This window comes from Mauremys reevesii, linkage group 2 (assembly GCF_016161935.1).
Source record: "Mauremys reevesii isolate NIE-2019 linkage group 2, ASM1616193v1, whole genome shotgun sequence".
Taxonomy (NCBI): Eukaryota; Metazoa; Chordata; order Testudines; family Geoemydidae; genus Mauremys; species Mauremys reevesii.
In genome coordinates, this window is record NC_052624.1 from 154,447,482 (window position 1) to 154,473,382 (window position 25,901).

The 25,901-nt window shown below is 46.3% G+C and overlaps 1 long non-coding RNA gene across 2 annotated transcripts; it reads left to right on the forward strand.

Annotated features, from left to right (window-relative positions):
- The first annotated feature begins 53 nt into the window (after positions 1-53).
- Positions 54-25,611, forward strand: LOC120398379. Of its 2 annotated transcripts, XR_005594339.1 has the most exons (4): positions 54-288; positions 2,477-2,632; positions 20,057-20,280; positions 25,137-25,611. It is a non-coding gene; the product is annotated as an uncharacterized LOC120398379 (long non-coding RNA). The 2 variants fall into 2 exon arrangements; XR_005594340.1 differs by lacking the exon at positions 20,057-20,280.
- Positions 25,612-25,901: the final 290 nt, after the last annotated feature.

Below are 25,901 nucleotides of genomic sequence, written 5' to 3' on the forward strand. Positions count from 1 at the left end.
GCAGGTCCCCTCCATTCTGATGTCAGCTCCCGGCTGCAATGGCACAAGGAACCCGGGGTGGCTCAGCGGCGCGGCAGCAAATCCCAGGGGAGGGGGCGGGGTCTGTGGGGCAGACCCTCCCCGCCCCCCCTCTTAGCTGCCTCAGGGCCTGGGTGGAGGCCGTGGGGAAGCTACAGGCAGGGGCGTGAAAGCAAGAAGTGGAGGACAGGGATAGGCTCGAAGCAGGAGAGTTGCACGCAAGAGCTGAAGAACAGGAGTGGGCTACAAGCAGAAGACCTGCGTGTTAGGGTGACCAAATGTCCTGATTTTATAGGGACAGTCCTGATTTTTGGGACGTTTTCTTATATAGGCTCCTATTACCCCCCACCTACCTTTCCTGATTTTTCACACTTGCAGTCTGGTCATCCTAGCTGTAATGCATGATCAGGCTCTTCCCTGCAAGAGACTTACATGTTTAGAGACTTCAGGGCATGAGCAAGGTCCTGAAATAGAAGCATCTGCCCTAGGGCAGGTTGCAAACTTTTCCATTGAAATGGTTTTTGGGTGGTTGTTTTTTATGATGGAAAATTGGGTTTTCCCCTTCAAGGGAATGTTTTCCCTCCTCTGGTTCTCCACTTGTGAGGTACTCCCTTCTCTTGTCCTTATATAATGCCTGCATCTGTAACTTTCACTCTATACATCTGAAGAAGTGAGGTTTTTTACCCATGAAAGCTTATGCCCAAATAAATCTTTAGTCTTTAAGGTGCCACCGGACTCGTTTTTTTTTTAAAGTATGTGCTTTTTCTTCCTGTAGAAATTTTGGTAAAATATGTTGGTTTTCGATGTTTTGCCGAAAAGGCAGGGGGAACTATTTGCCAATCAATTCTAGTCTTCAGTGCATCAGCACGAGGCCTGAATATATAAATCATTAATATATTTTGTGTTGTGGTGCAGGACTGAGGAGAAAAGTGGAGATACACCTAACACAAAATAAACTTCTTAGGAAGGGAAGCCTTCTGGAAGAACAACGTGTGAAAACTATAGATATTTCCTTTTTAAAAAAAAGATGCTAAGGGACTAGGGGGAGAGGCAGGGAGAAGGACACTTGCACTATGGCTACACTTGCACTTCAAAGCGCTGCCGCGGCAGCGCTTTGAAGCGCTAAGTGTAGTCAAAGCACCAGCGCTGGGAGAGAGCTCTCCCAGCACTGTCCGTACTCCACCTCCCTGTGGGGAATAATGTACAGCGCTGGGAGCTTTGACCACACTGGTGCTTTGCAGCGCCGCAATTTGCAGCGCTGGAGAGGGTGTGTTTTCACACCCTGCTGCAGCGCTGCAAATTTGCAAGTGTAGTCATGGCCTTGGAATGTATGCATTTGGCTTCTGCATAAAGCCAAAAAGAGCAGTATTCCATTGAACTTCAACAAAACTACGTATCTGTGCAAAATTCTCTGCTGTTCTAAATGGGAGCATTTCCACTTACTTCAATGGAATCTTGCCTAATTACTTAACATACTGGTAATATAAGAATGGCCATACTGGATCAGACCAAAGGTCCAACTAGCCCAGTATCTTGTCTTTCAACAGGAGCCAATGCCAGGTTTATATGTGGGTTTTATAGTCTTTCCCACTGCATCGGGGAAAATTTATAGGGCCAAAGTTACAAGCAATCTGCTACTCTCAGGGTATTCATAGCATTCAGGAACTGAAATGCACAAGAACACTAGCTTACACTATTTCATCTTCTAAAGGCCTCCATAAGCCACGGGGCAGAATGTAAATACTCATATAAATAAATACAAATGCTGGATGATTTAGTGGTCTGGGCAGGGGCATGATTGCTTGGGGCGGCCAAATTTGTAGAGCCGCCCCTGGGTCTGGGATTCAGGCTGGCCGGACCCCGGCCCGAGCCACACTTTCAAATCTCTGCAGCACTAACCTAGCAGCTTATCTGAGTTCCATGCAGTTTTCTTGACAGGAAGGTTGCCCACAGTGCTGAAGGTAAGAATAATTGCCTGGGCAAAATTTCCCTGGGCAATGCGCCAGGTGACTGTCACCTTCCATCCCAGAAGTGGCTGCACGTCAGCTGTGCATAGTGCCTTGGGACGAAAATTTCCTTGGTTTTAATGAATGCAGCATTATTGTGTATATTGAAACCTCTTCGGGGGCCTAATTATGCAGTCCTGACTGTGGCAAAACACCCATTTGATTTCAAGAGTTGTTTTTCTGAATAGAGCCTGCAGCGGTTTGCCCAAGCTGAAGTGATTTCTTTTCACTCCAGGTAAAACTCGCCCCAATACGGAGGGCCCTCCTCAGGTTGTCCAGACCATTTATTGCCTTGGTATATGAATTAAGTGGCTCCATTGGTTGTGCACGGTCCTTTTGTGCTGGTGTGAGCTTCAGCTGCTAAGCAGTGGTTATATTGTAACCAAGAACTGCAATTAGCATATTAGCAGAGAATTGAAACCATTCATGACTTCTGTTCCACTTTGCTACAGAGTTTCCAGTCCACCTCTGTACTTTATCACACTGAAATCTACAGCATCTCTAGCATGGAATTGTATATTGAGCGTGGAATGAGTGCAAATGGCCAATGAATGGGGCAGACTCTGTAATTCAAGAATGGAAGCTGAGTTACAATGGTGCAAAACTGGGTAAGTAAGAGGAGAAGCCGAGTCACATATTTAAGTACCACTTCTTCCATACCATATTGTATTTTAAAAACCCAAAAGTAAACACGCCAATTCCAGTTTTCTCTTTTCTTCTTCCAGCCATTCCTTGTTCTCTTCCTCCTCTTTTCTGCTGTATGTCTTCTTTCTTTCTCCTATTTCTTGCCCATCCATTGTCACGCTCTTCTTTTTCAATCCTTTGAGCTCTTCCACAGCTTGATCCTGTTCCAGGTGCTAGAGAGGACTGCTAATCCCAGACCAGTAAATCAACCTGGACTGGATTATTATTTATAGAGTATTACACTAGTGCCTAAGGCAGCCAACCAAGATCAGGGCCCCATTAGGCTAGGTCAGTAGTTCTCATACTTTTGTCTCGATGACCCCATTCACACAGCAAGCCTCTGAGTGCGACCCCCCCCCCAGAAATTAAAAACACTTGTTTATATATTTAACACCATTATACATGCTGGATGCAAAGTGGGGCTTGGGGTGGAGCCTGACAGCTTGCGACCCCCCCCCATGTAATAACTTCACGACCCCTTGAGGGGTCCCAGCCCCCAGTTTGAGAACCCCTGGGCTAGGCACTGTACATACACGTATGCAGTATGTCTCATTAGGCTAAGAGATAATCGCTGCCACACAGAGTTTACATTCTAAAAAGACAAAAGGTGGGAGGGGAAACAGACTTGCTGAAAGTCGGGCTGCAGGCTAGAGACATGGCACAGATGGAACACAGGTCTTCCGACTCCCTGTCCAGTGCCCCATCCATTAGGCCAAGCAAAGATAAACTACTCAGTTTGGAATGGTTGGATGGGTCTGAACAGAGCAGACCACGCACCTCAGGAGCAACTGGGGCATTCCTAGGGAGTGGAGGATCTACAAGTGCAGTTTGAAGGGAAAGCAGATCAAGCCAGAGACTTAAGAAGAGAACAACAGCTGTTTTTCCGCTGTTTGCAGTGTTCCTGGTTGTGGAGACAGGAAGTACAACATGAGGAGGGAACATTACTAGAACTTGTCTTGTGCTCCGCCCCACCTAGGCTTAGCGAGGAAACTTAGCATGACTTGCTGCTTTGCAGAGAATCTTATGTAAACTCCTTAATGTTGAAATTACCATGCCCATCGTCAACTGGAAAATTGTAGCATCCTTCTTTCTGCATTCCTCTTCCCTTTCTCTGTAGTGCTTTTTACTGTGATGTAAGTTGATTGAGCTCAGTGGAGTTACTCCTGATTTACAGCAGTGTCAATGAAAGTTGAATCAGGCACTGTGTGTTCTCTCTCTCTCTCTCTCTCACACATACACACACCCCAATCCTGTTTTCCTATGCATATTTCAATTAAATATACTCCCTTTGCAACACCACAAAATCAATCCAAACCCACTGAGACTATGTGCTGACAACCCTTGCCTACACACTTGAAAGCTTGGTAAAAGGTTCTCAATTATGAAAGGTGTTCCTTTTGACTTTTTTTTTTTTTGATCCAGCATTGGTCTGACACCTCTGGAGAGGACTTAGGGTAGTCTGGGAGCGGTACAGGAGTGGGGGACTTTCTCTGACCTCTTTTATGGGTCACACATAATTCAGTGTCTTGCTGTATGTCATGCAGCTAGATGTGTACTTATATCAAAACAATTTCAATACATGGAAGCCATTGTCACCCTCCTATAAAGGTCTTTACTGTGTTCTTCAGCCACAGAGAGTGAAGAACCAAAGGATCCCTGTAAAACTTGCTTATGAAGATATAAATCACAGAGAAGGAGAAGGAACAGCTTTCAGTTTTGCCACTGAAATTAGAATAAGTAAATGTGGCCAATGTTCTCCAAAGTTGCTGCTGATTTTGGGAACCCAGTTTGACCCACCCTGGACCTGATTTTCACAGGTGCTGAGCACCCACTGCTCCACTTAACTGATAGCTGCGAGTGCCCAATGCCTCTGCAAACCAGGCCCAAGGTATCTCAAGTTAGACCCCCAAATATTTTAGGCACCCACATCCAGTGGCCATGTTTGAAAATTTAAGCCTAAACCAAGCCACGTTCGAATTACAGTTGAGTTAATTTGAGTCTCAAAGAATGAAACTGAGAAGCATAAATTGTTCTAGGTATTTTCTGTCATCACTTCACATTCTGGGAAGTTTACATAACTAAGAGAACTCAGTCACTAAGTTGTGGAAATACCAGGAGAGGAGGAAGCTTTGAAATACCACAGAAGGGAATGTCTTTTCTTGTGCAAAACTGGATTTGAGCCGTGTTGCTAACACCCAAACCCAGATACACACAACCCTCCACTCTCCACTATTAACCTCTTTGCCCCTGAGTTAAATCACAGGGTTATGGTTAGACTGTAAGCTCTTTGAATCAGGCATCATCTTTTTGTTCCTTGTTCGTACAGCGCCTAGCACTATGGGGTCCTGGTCCATGACTGGGGCTTCTAGGCATTACCCGAATACATTATAACAAGATAATGTGTGCCACATAAGTGGCTCACTAGGGGGAGGGAAATTAAGCTGATTTTCAGGGTCTGGAGTAGCATCCCTGGGCCAAACCCTCCAGTCCTTGGACAGGATGAAGTCCTTAAAAGAGTCTGCAGACCAAGTGATTAGGAAGTGGGCTGAGGATTTAGGTGCTTAGCTGTTATTGCAGGGTATGAGTAAAATGTATTGGCAACATGCTTCTACCTCCCTCCCCGTGCGCGTGTCTATGAGGCATGGACTTACTAGCTATGCCCCTAGCTCACTGCCACTATGCCCGTTCTGTGCCAGTATAAAGCTTGGCACGATGAGGCAAAAAGTATTGCTGGTGCAGCACCTCCATAAACCAATTCGTTCTGCTGCATTATGGGGCTTTCAGGGCCTCCATAATTTCACCCTGGGTGCTCCAGAAACACAGACTGCTTTGCTCCAGGTTGAATTTATTTGCTAAAAGGACCTAAATGTGTGACGTCTTGGCTATCCAAACACCAGAGGCCAGATTCTCTGTCCTGATCCATCTCCTTTGCACCACTGTGACAGCACAGAGGAGATAGAATCTAATCCTATTCCCCTGCTGGAGATTCCTCTGACATGGAGTAGGCACAACAACAGGAGCTACCATCCTTGCGGCCTTTGTCACAGGGAATGGAGGGGCATCAGGTACAGAGCGGGGCCATGGTCAGAGTAGACAATCCCCTGGGGACCATTACCAGTTGGCACATGTTAGAGCAACCCCCAGGATGCTCTAACCTGTTCCAGGGCTGGGGTCAGGCAGAAAGTCTGACTGGCTTTCTGACAGATCCCCTTTGTGCCTCCCTTATTCTTCTACACTGGCAGAAACTGTCCCTATGTTTAGAATAGCTAGATCCTATTAAACCACATGTTCAGATCTCAGTTGCTTCAACTTAGACTTTCCAGCCATCAAGGTTATTATGGGTCAAAGCTTTCAGATGAAATCTGAAAAACAAAGGTGCTCTCTCTGGATATTAAGAATCCCCTGACACTTCTATGTCACTGAGAAATGGCTATAACTTAAAAAAAAATCTTTAAACAAAACTAAAATAACTTGGCAATTGTTTTTTCTTCCTATCAGTTTTTTGCTGCATTACAATCCACCATGGAACATGAGATTGTAATAGATTATTTTTCACCTATGAGGCTGAACAAAATAGGTGTGGTTTACAGACAATTTTACTTAGTTTCTAAGGCTCAAACAACATTTAAGACCCTGATCCTACAAGCAACTCTGTATGTGCTTATTTTTCATCACATAAGTAGTCCCAAATGATATCATAGAATCATAGAATATCAGGGTTAGAAGGGACCTCAGGAGGTCATCTATTCCAACCCCCTGCTCAAAGCAGGACCAATTCCCAACTAAATCATCCCAGCCACGGCTTTGTCAAGCCTGACCTTAAAAACCTCTAAGGAAGGAGATTCCACCACCTCCCTAGGTAACCCATTCCAGTGCTTCACCACTCTCTGAGTGAAAAAGTTTTTCCTAATATCCAACCTAAATCTCCCCCACTGCAACTTGAGACCATTACTCCTTGTTCTGTCATCGGATACCACTGAGAATAGTCTAGATCCATCCTCTTTGGAACCCCCTTTCAGGTAGTTGAAAGCAGCTATCAAATCCCCCTCATTCTTCTCTTCTGCAGACTAAACAATCCCAGTTCCCTCAGCCTCTCCTCATAAGTCATGTGCTCCAGCCCCCTAATCATTTTTGTTGCCCTCCGCTGGACTCTTTCCAATTTTTCCACATCCTTCTTGTAGAGTGGGGCCCAAAACTGGACACAGAACTCCAGATGAGGCCTCACCAATGTCGAATAGAGGGGAATGGTCACATCCCTCGATCTGCTGGCAATGCCCCTACTTATACAGCCCAAAATGCCATTAGCTTTCTTGGCAACAAGGGCACACTGTTGACTCATATCCAGCTTCTCATCCACTGTAACTCCTAGATCCTTTTCTGCAGAACTGCTTCCTAGCCATTCGGTCCCTAGTCTGTAACAGTGAATGGGATTCTTCCGTCCTAAGTGCAGGACTCTGCACTTATCCTTGTTGAACCTCATCAGGTTTCTTTTGGCCCAGTCCTCTAATTTGTCTAGGTCCCTCTGTATCCTATCCCTACCCTCCAGCGTATCTACCACTCCTCCTAGTTTAGTGTCATCTGCAAACTTGCTGAGAGTGCAGTCCACGCCATCCTCCAGATCATTAATGAAGATATTGAACAAAACCGGCCCCAGGACCGACCCTTGGGGCACTCCACTTGAAACCGGCTGCCAACTAGACATGGAGCCGTTGATCACTATCTGTTGAGCCCGACGATCTAGCCAGCTTTCTATCCACCTTATAGTCCAATCGTCCAGCCCATACGTCTTTAACTTGCTGGCAAGAATACTGTGGGAGACCGTATCAAAAGCTTTGCTAAAGTCAAGGAATAACACATCCACTGCTTTCCCCTCATCCACAGACCCAGTTATCTCCTCATAGAAGGCAATTAGGTTAGTCAGGCATGACTTGCCCTTGGTGAATCCATGCTGACTGTTCCTGATCACTTTCCTCTCCTCTAAGTGCTTCAGAATTGATTCCTTGAGGACCTGCTCCATGATTTTTCCAGGGACTGAGGTGAGGCTGACTGGCCTGTAGTTCCCTGGATCCTCCTTCTTCCTTTTTTTAAAGATGGGCACTACAGTAGCCTTTTTCCAGTCATCCGGGACCTCCCCCATTCACCATGAGTTTTCAAAGATAATGGCCAATGGCTCTGCAATCACATCCGCCAACTCCTTTAGCACCCTCGGATGCAGCACATGGACTTGTGCTCGTCCAGTTTTTCTAAATAGTCCCGAACCACTTCTTTCTCCACAGAGGGCTGGTCACCTTCTCCCCATACTGTGCTGCCCAGTGCAGCAGTCTGGGAGCTGACCTTGTTTGTGAAGACAGAGGCAAAAAAATCATTGAGTACATTAGCTTTTTCCACATCCTCTGTCACTCCTCATTCAGTAAGAGGCCCACACTTTCCTTGACTTTCTTCTTGTTGCTAATATACCTGAAGACACCCTTCTTGTTACTCTTAACATCTCTTGTTAGCTGCAACTCCAAGTGTGATTTGGCCTTCCTGATTTCACTCCTGCATGCCTGAGCAATATTTTTATACTCCTCACTGGTCATTTGTCCAATCTTCCACTTCTTGTAAGCTTCTTTTTTGCGTTTAAGATCAGCAAGGATTTCACTGTTAAGCCAAGCTGGTCGCCTGCCATATTTACTATTCTTCCTACACATCGGGATGGTTTGTTCCTGCAACCTCAATAAGGATTCTTTAAAATACAGCCAGCTCTCCTGGACTCCTTTCCCCCTCATGTTATTTCCCCAGGGGATCCTGCCCATCAGGATCAAGTCAATAGACCCTCTTATTTTCACAAAGTTAAACACAGGCATAAGATCCTTTTCTTAAGGCAAAATTAGTCAATAAACAAAACTTGTTGAATTAAAACTCCTTTAAGGAGAACACTTTCATTTATTGCTCCCATTAGTTTATCTCAATTTCTACTCGATAAATGACAGAGTCAATCATAACTAATCTCTTTCCAATTTATTTGGCCTGGCATGACAAGGTGGAGAAATTACAGTGTGCCATTTATCTTAATGAGCCCTTTCTCTCTCAGTCTTACACCTTGCTCCTGGAAGATTAGCTGCATGAACCGATTCAAAATGTATTGTGTTTTCTGTGCAAAAGTTGGTTATAATTTAACCTCAAGCAGTAGATGCAGCAGGAGTCTATTCTGCTGTTGATCAGCCCTAATATCTCTTTTGCTGCACAAGCACAATGGGGCTTGCTTTGTCAGGAATGTGTATTGGTGGCAGTATACAAGATGGTGTCCAGTCCATCCAGACAAAGATACAAAGGGTGGTGATAAATGGACAGAAGACTTTGTCTAGCAACCTTAGAGAGGATTTTAGTGGTCTAAACATCCGGTCTGAAATACCTATGCTCCCTGGAACCATATGCTCATATCCCAGCACAGTTGCCACAGCCCTTCATCTGTCTGAAGTTATGGGGTCAGATTCTCACTTGATATAAAGCAGGGGTCGGCAACCTTTCAGAAGTGGTGTGCCGAGTCTTCATTTAATCACTCTAATTTAAGGTTTCACGTGCCAGCAGGGGCGGCTCTAGGCACCAGCAAAACAAGCTGGTGCCTAGGGCGGCAAAATGTAGGGGGCGTCCCCTGCAGCCGGGGGGGGCGGCAGGCTGGGCCGGCGGACCTGCCGCAGTCATGCCTGCGGGAGGTCCACCGGAGCCCCGGGACGACTGGACCTGCCGCAGGCATGACTGCGGAGGGGGCGCTCGTCCCGCAGCTCGGCTGGACCTCCCGCAGGCATGACTGCGGCAGCTCAAGCGGAGCCGCCGGACCTGCAAACCGTCCGCAGCTGCGGGAGGTCCAGCCGAGCCACGCGGGACCAGCGGTCCCTCTGCAGTCATGCCCGCGGGAGGTCCGCTGCTCCCGCGGCTCCGGGGCGCCTCCCGCGCATGACTGCTTGGGGCGGCCAAAAAGGTAGAGCCGCCCCTGCGTGCCAGTAATATATTTTAACATTTTTAGAAGGTCTCTTTCTATAAGTCTATAATATATAACTAAACTATTGTTGTATGTAAAGTAAATAAGGTTTTTAATTTTAAATGAAGCTTCTTAAATATTTTAAATTAAAACGCAGAGCCCTCCCGGACCAGTGGCCAGGACCCGGGCAGTGTGAGTGCCACGGAAAATCAGCTCGCGTGCCACCTTCGGCACGTGTGCCATAGGTTGTCTACCCCTGATATAAAGCAACCTGGCTCCATTGACTTAAATGGAGCTAGAGCAAATTATACCTGCTGAAAATCTGTCTCCTGCTGTTTACTGTATGAGGTAAGGGTGTCTCCTGGATGACATCTTAAAAACCCATATTCTGTGCAGCTACTAGTTGATATCAGGGTATTTTTAATAGGGCTTTCCCTGATGTAGTTTGCCAAAATCTCTCCATTAGTGTAGTATGCACTGACTGCTGCCCTCCACCCCACAGGTTGAAGTGATTCCAAACTATCAGACCTTATCTAAGAGTGAGAAAATGAGTTCAGTTCCTGTGGTCCTATTGCTTGTGCAAGCATGGCTCTATTCTGAAACTGCCCAAATACACGTGGGACCAAATCATTATTAGTATTTATTTGTAGTGTGGCAGTGTCTAGGAGCCCCAGTCAGGGACCAGGACCTCACTCTGCTAGATGCTGTACAAACACAGAAATAGAAGTGTTAATTACCCCTTCTCATAACACAAGAACTAGGGGTCTCCGACTGAAATTAATAGGCAGCTAGTTTAAAACAAAAGAAAGTATTTCTTCCCACAACACACGGTCAATCTGTGGAACTCCTTGCCAGAGGATGTTGTGAAGGCCAAGACTATAACAGGGTTCAAAAAAGAACTTGTTAAATTGCTGGAGGACAGGTCCATCAATGGCAATTAGCCAGGATGGGCACAGATGGTGTCCCCAGCCTCTGTTTGCCAGAAGTTGGGAATGAGCGACAGGGGATGGATCACTTGATGATTACCTGTTCTGTTCATTCCCTTTGGGGCACCTGGCATTGGCCACTGTCAGAAGACAGGACACTGGGCTAGATGGAGCTTTGGTCTGACCTTGTATGGCCGTTCTTATGTTCTCTTACATCTTTGCTATCCCACTGAAGAATCTGTCCATACTGTGGTTTAGTCAGATCAGACATCCTATTCTTAGTAGGAAGACGTTTAATCCATTGCCTTTCAGAGGATTCCACGTTATCTGTGTTGTCTGATTAAAAATTATTAACAATGTAAGAATGAATTAGCATAATGACATGCAGGTATATAATCCTCCGGGCGAATTAGACTATACTTACAAAACATCTTGAAATAACATAGAATCTCATGCAATTTCAGTAAGCAAATTGCTCCTTTTCTTATGAGTGTGAAATATGTTTAAGAGCTTCTTCTTCCAGGTACCTTCACTTCCCTTGGTTTAATAAGTTATTTAGTTGCTCAGATAGAGCCAATAACTTTGAGGTGGTGATGCAAGTCATGCAATCAAAATGGGGGAGGAAAATAGCTCTGGCAGTAAGTCATAAAGAGCATGATTCAGCATTGCCCTGCATCTAATGCAGTCATTTATACCTGTGCAAAGTGGGTATGAAACTTTACTAAATTGGAATAATAGTGATTTGCATGAGCATTGCACTGGTGCAAATGACTAAACAACATGCAAGACAGTGATCAGTCAGACCCGTGAGCCTGCAGTGTCACTTATACTAAGGCTACTTTACACCACCGGGGCAATATAACAAGGCCTTTAGATGGGTGTAAATGTGACACACTGCCATGCTGATGTAATGTCGCCTTAGTGTAGAGAATCAGGGCAATAATATTGGCCCATATAAATTCTATTCCACCTACTTGCATTTCATCTACCTACTTAAAATTAAATGTCCTCTCCTGTCTTGAACGAAACCTCTGTCCAAGAAGGGTGTAATGCATCTTCCAGAATCCCAAGGCATCTGCTCAGCCCTTCTCAGCTGATTAGGGAGACTAGGTTAGGCTTATCGCAAGTCATATTCTATGAAAAGGAGGTGCGTGAGATGCCAGGGACAGTCAAGGGCAGTGCATACAATAAGATAACATGGGAGCGTCTGGCTTAGAACAGGGCAGGAGGACACCCTTCTGAGAACTGAAAACAGTCTTGGTTATCTACAGGATCCAGCAGGATTTTTTTCTTTGTAAGCTACGTACTCTCCAGCCATTCACTAACACACTATACTGGAGGCTTTCCCCCCCTTTCACAACCAAACTCTCCTCTCAGTTGCATTGTTACAACCTCATTGAAACGGACAGTGCAGCATAACTGAGAAGAGGATTTGGACCATTATGTTTAATTGGCATGAGACTAATTGTAAGGCAATCTAGCCTTCAGAAGCATTACATCATCTAATGGCAAGTTACAGGACACATCCTTTGTGTGTATATGTTTTATAGAAGATAATTATATTACATGTCAATGAGTGAAAGACACCCACAAAGGCACTAAGTATGGTATTTTGAGACATTCGCTTCAAAAGGTGGATTTGAACAAATGCACTGCGTGCAGTTTAGGTATGGTCCCGGAGCCTCCAGGATTTAAAGATTCATCTTTAATTAAAGATTACATCATGTGATGAAACCTCCAGGAGTATGTCCAACCAAACTTGGCAGCCCTGCATTTAGGCTATAACACCTTTGAAATCTTAGGTAATTATATAAAGCAGTGAAGCTGAGCTTTGTGTCTGATTCTGATCCCCAAAGCCTCTTCTTGCCAGCCTTGTCCCAGGTTCAGACCATTAAGAAGCACGGTCAGTAGATAGGATTCTGGGCTGGATGGACCTTTGGTCTGACTCAGTACAGCCATTCTTATGTTCTAAAGGTTTTCACTCAAGGGCTCCTGTTAGCATATTTTGTTCCCTAACACTGCTGGGGCCTGATCCTGTGAGGTGCTGATCTCCGGCAGCCCACATTGAGTTACACCAGAGATGTATTCGACCTCTTTTTACCAGGTCTGGGTGAAAGATGACTGGTGAAGTTTCCACGCAGTCACGTGATCCTTTTCTTTAGTTTAACCTAATAAAGGTCCATACCCTCTTTGTTTGAACTGCAGGTCTGGACCAAACCCCTACGTGAAGCTCATCAGAAGCCATTAAGCATCACCTGGTTTAAATTGCACAAAGATTGCAAGGTCGGGTTGGTTCCTACACCTAAATCCTCCCTATGCTCCCTTTAAACTGGGCTCAGGCTTCCCTCTGAGATGCTTTTGACAAGGCTGTGTTAGGCTTTCAGTTTTTAATGGAACACAAAGCTAGCTGTGATTCACCCAGTTGGAAGCTGAGCTTGGAACATTCTACCTGCCTCTGCTAATGACTAGTTATTATCTGCCCAATAGGCCTCCTCTTCCAAGGAGGTCAATTGGGCCCAGATCTTCAAAGACACTTAGGTGCCTAGCTCCCAAGGGATTTAGACACCTGAATGCCTTTGAGGATCTGGGCCTAAGAGACTTCAATGGGAGCTGGACAGCTTTCCAAGAAGTGCTTCTCTCTTCATTTAAATTAAAAAACATGGGAGGCAGCTGAACATTTCCAGGGTCATATGGAGTAATGTTCATAAGGTACAACCCCATAGCCTCTGTAGTCTCTGGTACTTCATCTATCAGGAAAGAAGGAAAAAGTTACCAGCCAGTTATTTATTCTCCTGGTGCAAAGAATCTCCCACTCCCAAGTAATACAAACTCGTAAGACTTGGTGCTGGCAAGTGCAACTCACTGAGATCAATGAACTTGCATTTGCTAACAGCCAAGTCTGAGGTACACTGTAGACTCTTTTTCTCCTTCTCTCCCGACACCTCTAGGTTCTTGTTAAATCCTGCTCCTTCCTCTACATTACACCTCTTCTGTCTGTGCCATGACTAATATGGCTTCCTCCTCTCTGAGCCCCCTGCATCTCCCTTTCCCAAAATGCTCCATCTGTGTTCATAGCCCTTCCCACCTCAGCTCTCCTCTTTGAATCCCTTCTCTGGCGTTCTCTTTTTTTCAACACTGAACTTAATACCTTCATCTACCTTTGATTCTAACCAAAGTCCTCTGCATGCAGCATCTGACACAGTTGGCAAGGTAAATAACAAACAGGCAATTACAAAAGAAGAAAGACCCTAGGCCAGATCTTGCGAGCCTTACTTATGTAATCACTCCTTCTCAAGCTACCAGTTTCCCTTGATTTTCATGAGTCTGCTCCCAGGAGCAAGGCATACTCATGAGTCTGCTCCCAGGAGCAAGGCATACTCATTTGGATAAATCTTGCAGGATCAGGCCTTAGGCCAGGGCCATCTGAGACAAATTTAACTATGATGGCTGATTAACTGGAGAAGAAAAATCAGCAGGGGAGAAAAGTTCACTTGCACACATAGGCGGCAGGTTTGTATAATTTTTGGTGGGGCCCAAAATGGTGGTGCCCCCCCGCTCCCGCCCTGTAAGCCGATATAAAATGAAGCTACAACGCGTCAGTGCCACAAGATTACAAGGGTCAATTAAAAGTGGAAAGTCAGAAGCAGCACTTGCCTACTTCAATATACAGTATTATATTTTGTTGCATCTGTTGTGATGAAGTGGGAATGTTCTTAATATTTTCTCTGAATACTGTGTGGGTGCCTCAGTTTCCCCTGCAAGATGCCAACTGAAGGTGTTGGGGACAAAGAGATCAGGTGGCCTCCTTGTCCAGAAGAGACACAGAGGCCAGAGGAGGGAGTGTCAGTTTGGAGCTGGCTGGGGAAATTGGGAGAGACCCAGAACTTGGTTCTGGGCTCCCCACCCCCCAAGATGGACCTGACAGAGGGGTTCTGTTTTCTGTACCAACAAGCTCTGTTTAAACTGTGTTCCTGTCATCTAATAAACCTTCTGTTTTACTGTCTGGCTGAGAGTCACATCTGACTGCAGAGTTGGGGTGCAGCGACCTCTGGTTGCCCCAGGACCAGCCTGGGCAGACTCACTTTGGAAAGTGCATGACGTGGAAGGGCATGCAGAATGCTCGAGGTCAGACCCAGGAAGGTGTAAGCTTCTTGCCCTGGAGACAGTATGCTCCGAGAGAGGAGGCTCCCCCAGAGTCCTGACTGGCTTTGTATGGAGATGTTCCAAAGCATCACAGCATCCCCTTCCACACCGTGCACTTCCCAGAAGTCCGCACAGGCACTGACACTCCCTCCTCCGGCCTTTGTCTCTTTTCCAGGCATTAGGAGGCCACCTGATCTCTCTGTTCTCCAACACCTTCAGTTGGCACCTTGCAGGGGAAACTGATTTGGGAGAAATGAAGTAAAAGCTGCCCAAACCGAGCTTGAGCACTCCTGAATTTTGAGGTGTTCAAATCTGGAAGGCAGGTGCTGGGGTGGAGAGGGCTGTGGGCTCCATGGGGAGCATGGCAGCAACTGTCTGGAGCTGCATGGAGCCAGATACGCTGGTCTGAGTGGCACAGTAAGCAGTTTGGGGTTGGAGAAGAGGTAGGGAGTTCCGGGGGGCAGTCAAGGGACAAGGAGCAGGGGGAGTTGGATGGGGCAGAGGTTCGAAGGGGCAGTCAGGGGACAGGCAGCAATTGGATAGGCATGGGAGTCTAAGAGGTTTATCAGGGGACAGGTAGGGGGTGCGGTCCTGGGGGAAGTTGGGTGGGGTCTCAGGAGGGGACTGTTGGGGACACGGTGGAGGGAGGCTTAGAGAGGGGCTGAGGTCCCAGGGGGCAGTTAGGGGCCGGGGTCTCGGGAGGGGTAATTGGGGAACAAGGACCAGTGGGGCTTAGATAGGGGGTGGAGGTTCTGGGGGGCAGTTGGGGCAGGAGTCTGGGGAGGGGGCAATCAGCGGACAGAGGCTGGGATTCAAAGGGCTCTGGGCTGCTGGCAGCCGCCGGGATCCCAGAGCCCTTTAAATCCCAGCCGGGGCCGGGAATCAGAGGGCTCTGGGCTGCCCGCTGCGGCGGGGAGCCCAGAACCCTTTAAATCTCAGCCGCTGCTGGGATTTAAAGGGCTCTGGGCTGCCTGCAACCGCGGGGAGCCCGCAGCCCTTAAAAACTCAGCCGGCACGGATTTAAAGGGCTCTGGGCTGCCTGCAACAGGGGGGAGCTGAGACCCTTTTAAATCCCAGCCGCGGCCGGGAATCAGAGGGCTCTGCGCTGCCCGCTGCGGCGGGGAGCCCAGAGCCCTTTAAATCTCAGCCGCGGCTGGGATTTAAAGGGCTCTGGGCTGCCTGCACCCGCGGGGAGCACAGAGCTTTTAAAATCCCAGCCGCGGTCGGGAATCAGAGGGCTCTGGGCTTCCCGCTGCAGCAGGCAGCCCAGAGCCCTCGGATTCCCGGCCACGGCTGGGATTTAAAGGGCTCGGGGCTGCCTGCACCCGCGGGGAGCCCAGCGCCGATTAATTCCCAGCCGCAGCCGGGAATCAGAGGGCTCTGGGCTTCCCGCTGCAGCAGGCAGCCCAGAGCCCTCTGATTCCCGGCCGCGGCTGGGATTTAAAGGGCTCTGGGCTGCCTGCAACCGCGGGGAGCGCAGAGCCTTTTAAATCCCAGCCGCAGCCGGGAATCAGAGGGCTCTGGGCTTCCCGCTGCAGCAGGCAGCCCAGAGCCCTCTGATTCCCGGCCGCGGCTGGGATTTAAAGGGCTCTGGGCAGCCCTGGCGGCGGCGGCAGCGGCGGGGGGGCGCTCCAAGGGGAGAAAAAACATTGGTGGGGCAGAGCCCCTGCTTGGGATTTATTCATGGGGCTAAAGCCCCAGAGCCCCATATAAGTCGGCGCCTATGCTTGCACACTCTGTGCCCTATTTCGGTTTCATAACGTTGGCAAATGCCATAAAAACAAACAAAGGCATCTTCTGTTTCTTCAGCACAGCTTAATCCACTAACTCAAATAGCACCGTAAGACACCTTTGTATTTGTAATCCTTCTCTAAAGTGCTTCCTGCATTCCACAACTTAAGATTCATAACAGAAAAACAGCAATGCAAAACATTAGTTCTCTACAAAGACATAACTGCTGCAGAGAAAAATAGAGTTTTGTCAATCATGTGATTCCCAGGACATGATCCAGATTCTGAACTCAGTTACTATAAATCTGGAGTAACTTTTTGTTGGCTTGATTGATCACTGCATTACTCCAGATTACCCCACAATAATAGGTTTATAGCCTATAAAAAGTTCATCACCTAGGTAGTAGGCCTATTACAGAATAATAGATTTACACCAGAATGCCATGCCTTTGAAATCAATGAACATAAGAACATAAGAATGGCCATACTGGGTCAGACCAAAGGTCCATTCAGCCCAGTATTCTGTCTACCGACAGTGACCAATGCCAGGTGTCCCAGAGGGAGCAAACCTAACAGGTAATAATCAAGTGATCTCTCTCCTTCCATCCATCTCCACTCTGACAAACAGAGGCTAGGGACACCATTCCTTACCCATCCTGGCTAATAGCCATTAATGGACTTAACCTCCATTAATTTATCTAGTTCTCTTTTAAAGCCTGGTATAGTCCTAGCCTTCACAACCTCCTCAGGCAAGCAGTTCCACAGGTTGACTGTGTGCTGTGTGAAGTAGAACTTCCTTTTATTTGTTTTAAACCTGCTGCCCATTAATTTCATTTGGTGACCCCTAGTTCTTATATTATGGGAATAAGTAAATAACTTTTCCTTATTCACTTTCTCCACCCCACTCCTGATTTTATATACTTCTATCATATCCCCCCTTTTCCAAGCTGAAAAGTTACACCAGCATAAAACTGAAGTAACTCAGAGGGAATCAAGCGTTCCTGACTGCTGTAGAGATACTTCACATTTATACCCATGTGTCACGGAGTCAGGGCTCTGCACCCTCCCTTCCTGAGATTCACCATGACTCTCAGCCAGCCAGTAAAACAGAAGGTTTATTAGACGACAGGAACACAGTCCCAAGCAGGGCTTGTAGGTACAACCAGGACCCCTCAGCCAGGATCCTCTGGGGGGAAGGAGCTTAGACCCCAGACTTGGGGTTCCCTGCCTCTTCCCAGCCAGCCCAAAACTGAAACCCCACCTCCAGCCGACTCACTCCCCTCCCCCCGGCTCCTCCTCTCCCTTTGTCCAGTTTCCAGGGCAAAGGTGTCACCTGGCCCCACCCCTCTCCTAGCTCAGGTTACAAGCTCAGGTATTGTCCCTCAAATAAAGTCATCCTCTGCTATCCTATCCCCAATGCGGACAGTCCCAGTAAAACTAGACGACATTCCCAGGTCAATCCACCACACTCCCAACTGCGTCACAACATGTAACTAAAATCAGAATATGGTCCCACCATGAGTAGAAACCAAAGAGAGAATCTACATAATTCAGCTCCACTAAAGCTATTCAGCTAGATTCTATACTCATGTAGTCCCCAATGACTTCACATATGTATTGAGGCTAAAAATTGACTAATGGGCATCGTTCCTGAAGTCCCACTGCACACAATCTGAATTAATTTGTCATAATTTAGCACGGTGGATTAATATAACACAGAGAGGTTATATAGAACTGGGTAATTATGCCCACTTCTGTATTTCTCCCTTAACCAAACCTCTTTGTCACCTTGCCTTTCTGGTTTGAAGCCCTCAGGAAACATTGGGGAAGATGCAGCTGTCTGAAGTGGTGCCAGTGATTCCAAGGCATATTGCCAGGACAGGGAATGCATGTAGAAGTGACTTCTCTGGAATGAATTTGCATTTTGTTGGTTTCTTTCTGCCATGGTCCTCAATTTAGTTCTGTTTACAAGTGTCAGCAGACTTAAATCCATAGAAATCAATGGGCTGGAATGGAGGAGGGAAAAGAATGATCTTGTATTTTTAGGCACTGTGTTAGTATTCAGAAAATCTGGGTTCAAATCTGGGACTGCCACAGACTTGCTGTGTGCCCTTTGGAAAGTCACTTCATCTCTCTGTGCCTCAGTTCCCCACCTCTAAAAAAGGGGAGGGGGGTAATAAACTTTCTTCATGAGGGGCATAGTCATTAGTGAGTGGGAGGTGCCTGAATTATCATTACAGTAATCAGGACTATGCAAGTATCTTAATTCATAGAACACCTAAAACCCAACAAGTTTGGAAGAGTCATAATGGTCCCATCTGGATTTACAATCTATATTAAGCAAAGAATGCCAGGCGGCAGGGGCAAGGTAGTCTGTGGAGGTGCCCATCTGGTTTTGGAACCAGAGCACAAGGGAGATTAAGAACAATGCATAAAAATGCGGGAAGAGAGGATAAAACCAATGCTTCGCCTCCACCGCTGTACACTGTCCTCCATATGCTGCCTCCTCCTCCGCAAATTTCCCTCTAACTCCGACTGGTAAATGGTGACTTTAGATTGATCAGAAAGGGTACCCCCCCACACACAGCTGTGTGTTTCCAGTCCTCAGCTTGTATCTCCCTGCTGCTGTTCAGGCAGCAACCAGATATTCGGGCGGGTGCTGGCAGGATAGTGGACTAGCCACAGATATGTTACAAAGAGATAGGCGCCCACCCATTCTAAACACATCTTGTCTCTCCCATCAGCCTCCTCAAGGGACAATAATTAACAAGGTTGTTTTGTAGATGCAGCTTCTGCTTTAAAACAACAAAGAGTCCTGTGGCACCTTAAAGACTAACAGATGCTTTAAAATAGAAAGTGGAGGACTGTTCTGTTCAATGTGGGCTGCGCTGAACAGGGGACAGGGATCCAGAAGAATGGTACAGATTAAGTGAATGCCTGAGACCTGATTCTCCTCACCTTTATTGTGGTAGAAATCAGCAGTAACTACACTGGAAAACCAGACCCCAACACCCAGATCGTCAAAGGTATTTAGGTGCCTGACTCCCACTCAGGGGTGGCTCTAGCTTTTTTGCCGCCCCAAGCACAGCAGTCAGCCAGCCAGCCTTCGGCGGCGTGCCTGCAGGAGGTCTGCCGGTCCCGCAGCTTCAGCATACCCACCGCCGAATTGCCACCAAATCCGCGGGACTGGCGGACCTCCAGCAGGTGGCTGCCGAAGGCTGCCTGATTGTCGCTCTTGCAGGGACCGGCAGGGCGCCCCCCCCGTGGCTTGACGCCCCAGGCACATGCTTGGAGCGCTGGTTCCTGGAGCTGCCACTGCTCCCACTGAAATCGATGAGTGCCTAACTCTGGGTCCAAATCTTTTTTCTTCTCTTTCCTTACTTTTCTTCTTTCATATGGAATTAGCAACATTTACAAGTTAATAGAAAGGTCCAAAACCCATTTGAGAGCTTCAGGAGATGCAGAGTGCACTTTTCCTAGAACTCCTGGTGATGGAAAGATGGGACACTTGTTCACAATGTGTTCGGTGGCTTGGAGGTCTCCCCAGTCACACTGTGGCAAATCCTTGGTTCTTCATTCATGCAACAGGTGCACGCATCTTACATGTAACATCCTAAGACGGTCATCTACTGTCTTTGGCAAAGCAAGAAACCAGGAGGTTCGACATGAGATTATCTACAAGGTGCTTGCTGTTTACATCAGACCGAGCCCATTGCATTCACCAGGTGTCTTCTGGATTGAAGCTGGATGAAAAAAAGAGCTTCTCTGGCTACTCAGAATCGTCAGTGGGGTTTAAGATGAGCACAAGGCAGGTGAGCAAGGTTGCCATGGAGTGAGAGCTTTTGGTTAGCGAGAGTTTTCTTGTACTCGTGCAACGTAGCCATCTCTTGACAGATGGTTGGAGAAAAGATGTTTGCAAGGACTGGAAGCCAAGGCAGCGGACTTCAAGGTGCCAGTTACAAGTCTCCTTGCCACGTTTAGCTGGGTATTGCTGAAGTCCATGTGCAAGCTTCTTCCCCAAACAGGTGCGCAGTATGTGGCCATGGAATAAACTAAAGCCAGCATTGTGGTTTGTAGTGTTCAAGCATCACAACCCTAGCTAGAACCTGCTCGTTTTTGGACGATATTGATTTCCTTAATCTGAGAGGGGGGAGGGGTGCTATGAGGTCCAATCCTTTTCTGCAATAGCAGCTGATCCAAAGCCTATTGAACTCATTGAAAGCAAGCCCTATTATTATTATTATTTATTTGTATTACTTTAGCACCTAGGAGCCTTAGTCATGGGCCAAGACGCTATCATGCTAGCCCCAAGGTAGGGGAGTGCATTTGGGGCAGTCACAGTTATTGTAATATCGCTAACAGCCTGAGTGAGGACCACAAGTTTGAACCCTTACGGCCAAATTTCTCTCTTGGTTACACCTGTGCAAATTTAGAGTAACTCCACTGCTTTTAAGAACAGGAGTACTTGTGGCACCTTAGAGACTAAAAAATTTATTTGAGCGTAAGCTTTCGTGGGCTCAGCCCAGGTCATCAGATGCATAGAATGGAACACACAGTAAGAAGATATTTATACATACAGAGAACATGAAAAGGTGGAAGTACTCATACCAACTGTAAGAGGCTAATTAATTAAGAGAAGCTAAAACTTTTGAAGTGATAATCAAGATGGCCCATTTCGGACAGTTGACACGAAGGTGTGAGAATACTTTAACATGGGGAAATAGATTCAATTAGTGTAATGACCGAGCCATTCCCAGTCTCTGTTCAAACCTAAGTTAATGGTATCTTGTTTGCATATTAATTCAAGTTCAGCAGCTTCTTGCTGGAGTCTGTTTTTGAAGCTTTTCTGTTGCAAAATTGCCACCTTATACAGGCAGAACTGAGAACAGAATTTGGTACCTACGGTCAGATCCTCAGTTGGTGTAAATCAGCATTACTGCTTTAACTTCCATGGAGCGATGTTGATTTACACCAACTGAGGATATGACTGTGGGAGCTCAGGTGATCCCATTTCCGCCAGAGAGGTTTTACCACCACAAACAGCATTTCGCAGCTTGAAAACGGAAATAGGATTTTTCTCAACACTTCTCAAAAATTACCCTCTCCAGGAACGATAACCTAGGCAAATTCTTTTTTCTCTTCAAGCTAGATCATACCATAGGCCGTAAATATCACCTACATCACCTCTCTACTTATCCATTTTCCTCTTTTCTAACCTCTTTCTGGGCCTGCAAGGCTGGTACTCTGCATCTTGTGCAGTATTTTACCCCAGTGCAAATGGAGCGCCACATGCTCGTATATCAGAATGGCTTGGCTTTACACCCAGTTTGCATTGACATAAATGACTGTACAAAGTGTGGGCAATGGAGAATCAGGCCTTTATCAGACTCTGCTCCTCTACGTTCTATTTCCTGTTTTTCTGCTATTGCTCTTCCTTAACCTTCAGGTGTCCACTTTAGTAACCCACCCCACAGAAATAATGAGTAGAGTCAATAATAAGACAAATAATCATCTGGCCGGTTGCATCAATGTCTGTTTATCTTTCTCTTACGTACATAGCATATTATTCCTGTTTGCTAAGATGAGAGGCTGGGAACAATGCCTTACAACTTTGTCTTATGCAGTGTACTTTGTAGCCATGTAGGTCCCAGGATAAATAATCATAATAATAATAATAATAATAGAGACAAGATGTGTGAGGTCTTAAACAGGGTTCCGAAAGGAAAAATAAGTGATGGTGGTTCTCCCAAGCTCCGCCTATAAGCCAAACTCTTCTCAGTCATGCTACCAAAATGAGACGCTACTCAGCAGATGGTGCAGATCTTCACAATAGGATGGCCTTTCTTCTTTTTTGGATGCTATGATCAGGAATTTAAAATTGTCATCATTAGGATTCAGACTTAAAGAGCCTTGGAATAAATGTGACATATAAATATAATGGATTTGTAACTGTAAATGTTAGAGGACGGGTAGCCTTGTGATTCATGCACTAGACTGGGACTTAGGAGATCTGAGAGCTCTGTCACAGACTCCCTGTCTGACCTCAGGCAAGTCACTTCATCTTGTGATCCAGTTCCCCATCTATGAAATGGTGATGATAATACTCCTCTTCTCCCACCTTTCATCTGTCTTGTCTATTTAGATTGCAAACTCTCAGGACAGGGATCATATCTCAGGATATGTTGTGCTTAGCCTAATCTCTGTTTGACCCCCACAGGTGCTACTGTAATATAAATAATAATTGAAAATATGCCAACAAATAAAGACTATATGCTCCTTAATGGCAGAGACTATATCTCCCGCTGTGCCTGGAAAGCACTTAGCACATCTGGAGAACCACCATAAAAATAATTTGTCTGTGTCTCTTAGCCGCTAGTGCTTCAGGCTGTCTGCAGACTGAGGCAGATATGGCAGCACCGGTTACACTCAGGCCAGGTTTTAAAAGTTTGCTCCACAACTGTAAGGGCAGGAGACCCTATTTTATTAAATGAAAGTTTAGATTCCAGAGCAGCTACTACAGCCGCTCACCAAGCTGCAACAAACAGGCCCAATTCGAACCCTGGCCAAGATTTGCTGACAAAGTAAAAGCTTCACTTTGGTTTTCCAACAAACGGGCCCAAAGGAGGGTTTTTATCTTTGACTGGTTTGATGGTGACTCTGTTTTTTCCCCACACAGCCTTAGCTGTTGTTAACACACACTCTCACTAGTCCGCTAGTCTCTGTATGGGAAGTAAGCGTCCAGGGAATGAGCTCCTGTAAACTTTTCCCCAGAGAGTTAATGGTTCCGGTAACTGCCTTCCTGTCAGGTTCAGTTAGGAGTCAGCAGCAAAGCAGACATGAGTGGAGGGCTGCTCGATTTGTGGCCTCTGGGATTGTTGGTGACCCTCAAATTGCTTCCTTCATGTGGCATCTGCCACCCACGCATACTTCAGCCCCCAATCCCATCCCCACTGCCAGCCACACATTGTAGCCATCAGTCCCACCCCCACTGCAGCGAACTGCCAGTTTCACACAAATCTATGCACCTCTGCCTCATCTCTGTTCAGTCTGCAAAAGACAAATAACTGTCACCCCTTTGCCATATACACTAGAGATGGGCCTGAACCAGGAATCCAGGCCAGCACTACTTCTTCCTTCCTGATATGTCCTACAGAATTTAATAGGGATGGAACCAACGTGTTTCTATAGTAATTACTCTGAAAAACCGATAGAATTTAAATACAGAATGCAATTCTTCGAATGGGTTGTTTTAACCATTCTATAGAACTTTACAGTGGGGATATTCTATAGGATGGCTGAGAAAACCCACAGAAAGTAGCTCATTCTCAACTCAATTCCACAGGATTTTTCTGCAGAGAGATAAACTTCCCCAAAGTTCAGATTGTTCCTGAACTTCACATTTTCAGACCCATCCTATAACAGGCCCAGGCTGGAATTATGAATCCTAGAAATACCTATTTTCAGCCCATTTGCATGTGGATCTGGGTCCCGATTTTGTGGACTGTGCCTCTGCTCTAAAATATACAGAAGCCTTGTCTCTGAGCAGTTTGTTGAAGGCAACTGGATTTGTTGTGTGGAAAAAAAAAATAAGAAGGGGAGAACAACAAACAAAAGGGACCAGAGAGATCACCTTAGTAAAATAGTCTTGGCAGAAGAGATCACTTAATGCTGGTTTACACTGGCAAAAAAGAACAGGAGTACTTGTGGCACCTTAGAGACTAACACATTTATTTGAGCACAAGCTTTCATGGGCTAAAACCCACTTCATTGGATGCATGCAGTGGAAAATACAGTGGGAAGATATATATATATACACAGAGAACATGAAACAATGGGTGTTAGCATACACACTATTGTATAACAAGAGTGATCAGTTAAGATGAGCTATTACCAGCAGGAGAGAAAAAAACTTTTTGTAATGGTTTCCACCAGTGCAGCAGTATTTGCAACAAAGTTCACATCACACTGCAGTGATACAAACTGATGCAGCTACACTAGTGGCTAAAATTCCTGTATGGACACGAGTAAGTGCAATATTGTAGGAGAGGAAATAAGGTTTATGTTAGTTATGGCGGCACAGCTAGCCAATGTATCTATAACCATCTATATCTACAACAGCTGTTTGACATCATTATCAGATGACTGAATGGAAGCATGGTCCTTTTGCTTTCAAGAGGATCACATGCTGATCATGCCTTTTAAGACTGTGAGATGCAGCCCATCTATAGGTTTGCTCACATCTGTTGCACCAATGAGCCATCACAGCAGAAAGCAACCGCTGCTGCGCTAAAGGTTTCATGTCTCTCGTGTCCTGGAAAAGCAAGGACAAGTGTACCAGCTCCAATCTCCCATGAAGTTCTTTCAGTGTCCTGCCAGTATTTCTGATCCAAAAGTACCCACTTTCTTACTCAGCTGTTAAGATCTCTGCTCGCCATATTCGCCTTGGAAGAATTCCACCCCTGTTAGCACATGATTCTTTATCTGTGCCAACAGGAGGCTCTGAGGGCTGGTTCCAGGCCCACCCTTCTGCTGAAGATAAGAAAACAACTGGCCTCCTTCATAACAGTCCTAACAGAAAGACAAGAAATGAAGAGGCTACGGAGATGAGCTCATCCATCAGCCCTTGAGGTGACTATTAACAATGGGACTTTTTCTATTGACTTCACAGGGCTTTGGATCCAGCCCAGCTGGAAGGCCTGAGGTGCACCAGAAGAGACAGTATGGGGTGGAGGAAAGTTGGTACTGACACTGCCTGTGCTGCACCCATGCTGGGCAGAAACAGAAGACATCAGGATACCCAGTGGTCATTGCAGCACCTTTCATCAGCTCTAAACCAAAAGAGTCTGCAGTCTGGTTTTCCATGGGCAGTAATTCTTTCTGTCCTAGAAATCCCCATAGCTGTGGGTTAATTGCAGCCTGAGATGTTGCAATTCCATGCAAAGGTCCAATAGCTTTAGGAGAAAATGGCTTCCACTGAAAAAGAAACTTCCATAAACCCCTCAATGCCACCTAGCCGGGGGTTACAAGAATATCCTGATCCTGGTATGTCCAGTCTGGTTCACCAAAGAATATCATGTGCAGTCTTAAATGAAAACGAGGGCCACGCTTATATCATGGTGCAATGCATGTACAGATACTCGTGAGTTATGATGTGTGCATACTGCAAATATGTTCCTAAAGTCTGTATCAAGGCAGAACTGACAATCACGTTTTCTGCTAGACAAAAGGTATTCATCCATCTCTCTCTCCGTCGGCATGTAAATTAAGGTTAGTGCCGCACCCATGAAGACACACCCACTCAAGTAGGGCTTTACATTGTGGCTACTCATGCCCCAGCTAGGCCAACCTGAGCACTCAGACCCAGTGCTGATTACCCAAGTTAACTGTGCAGTGAAGACATACCTCCTAAGATAAAGTGGTTCTACCAACTGCC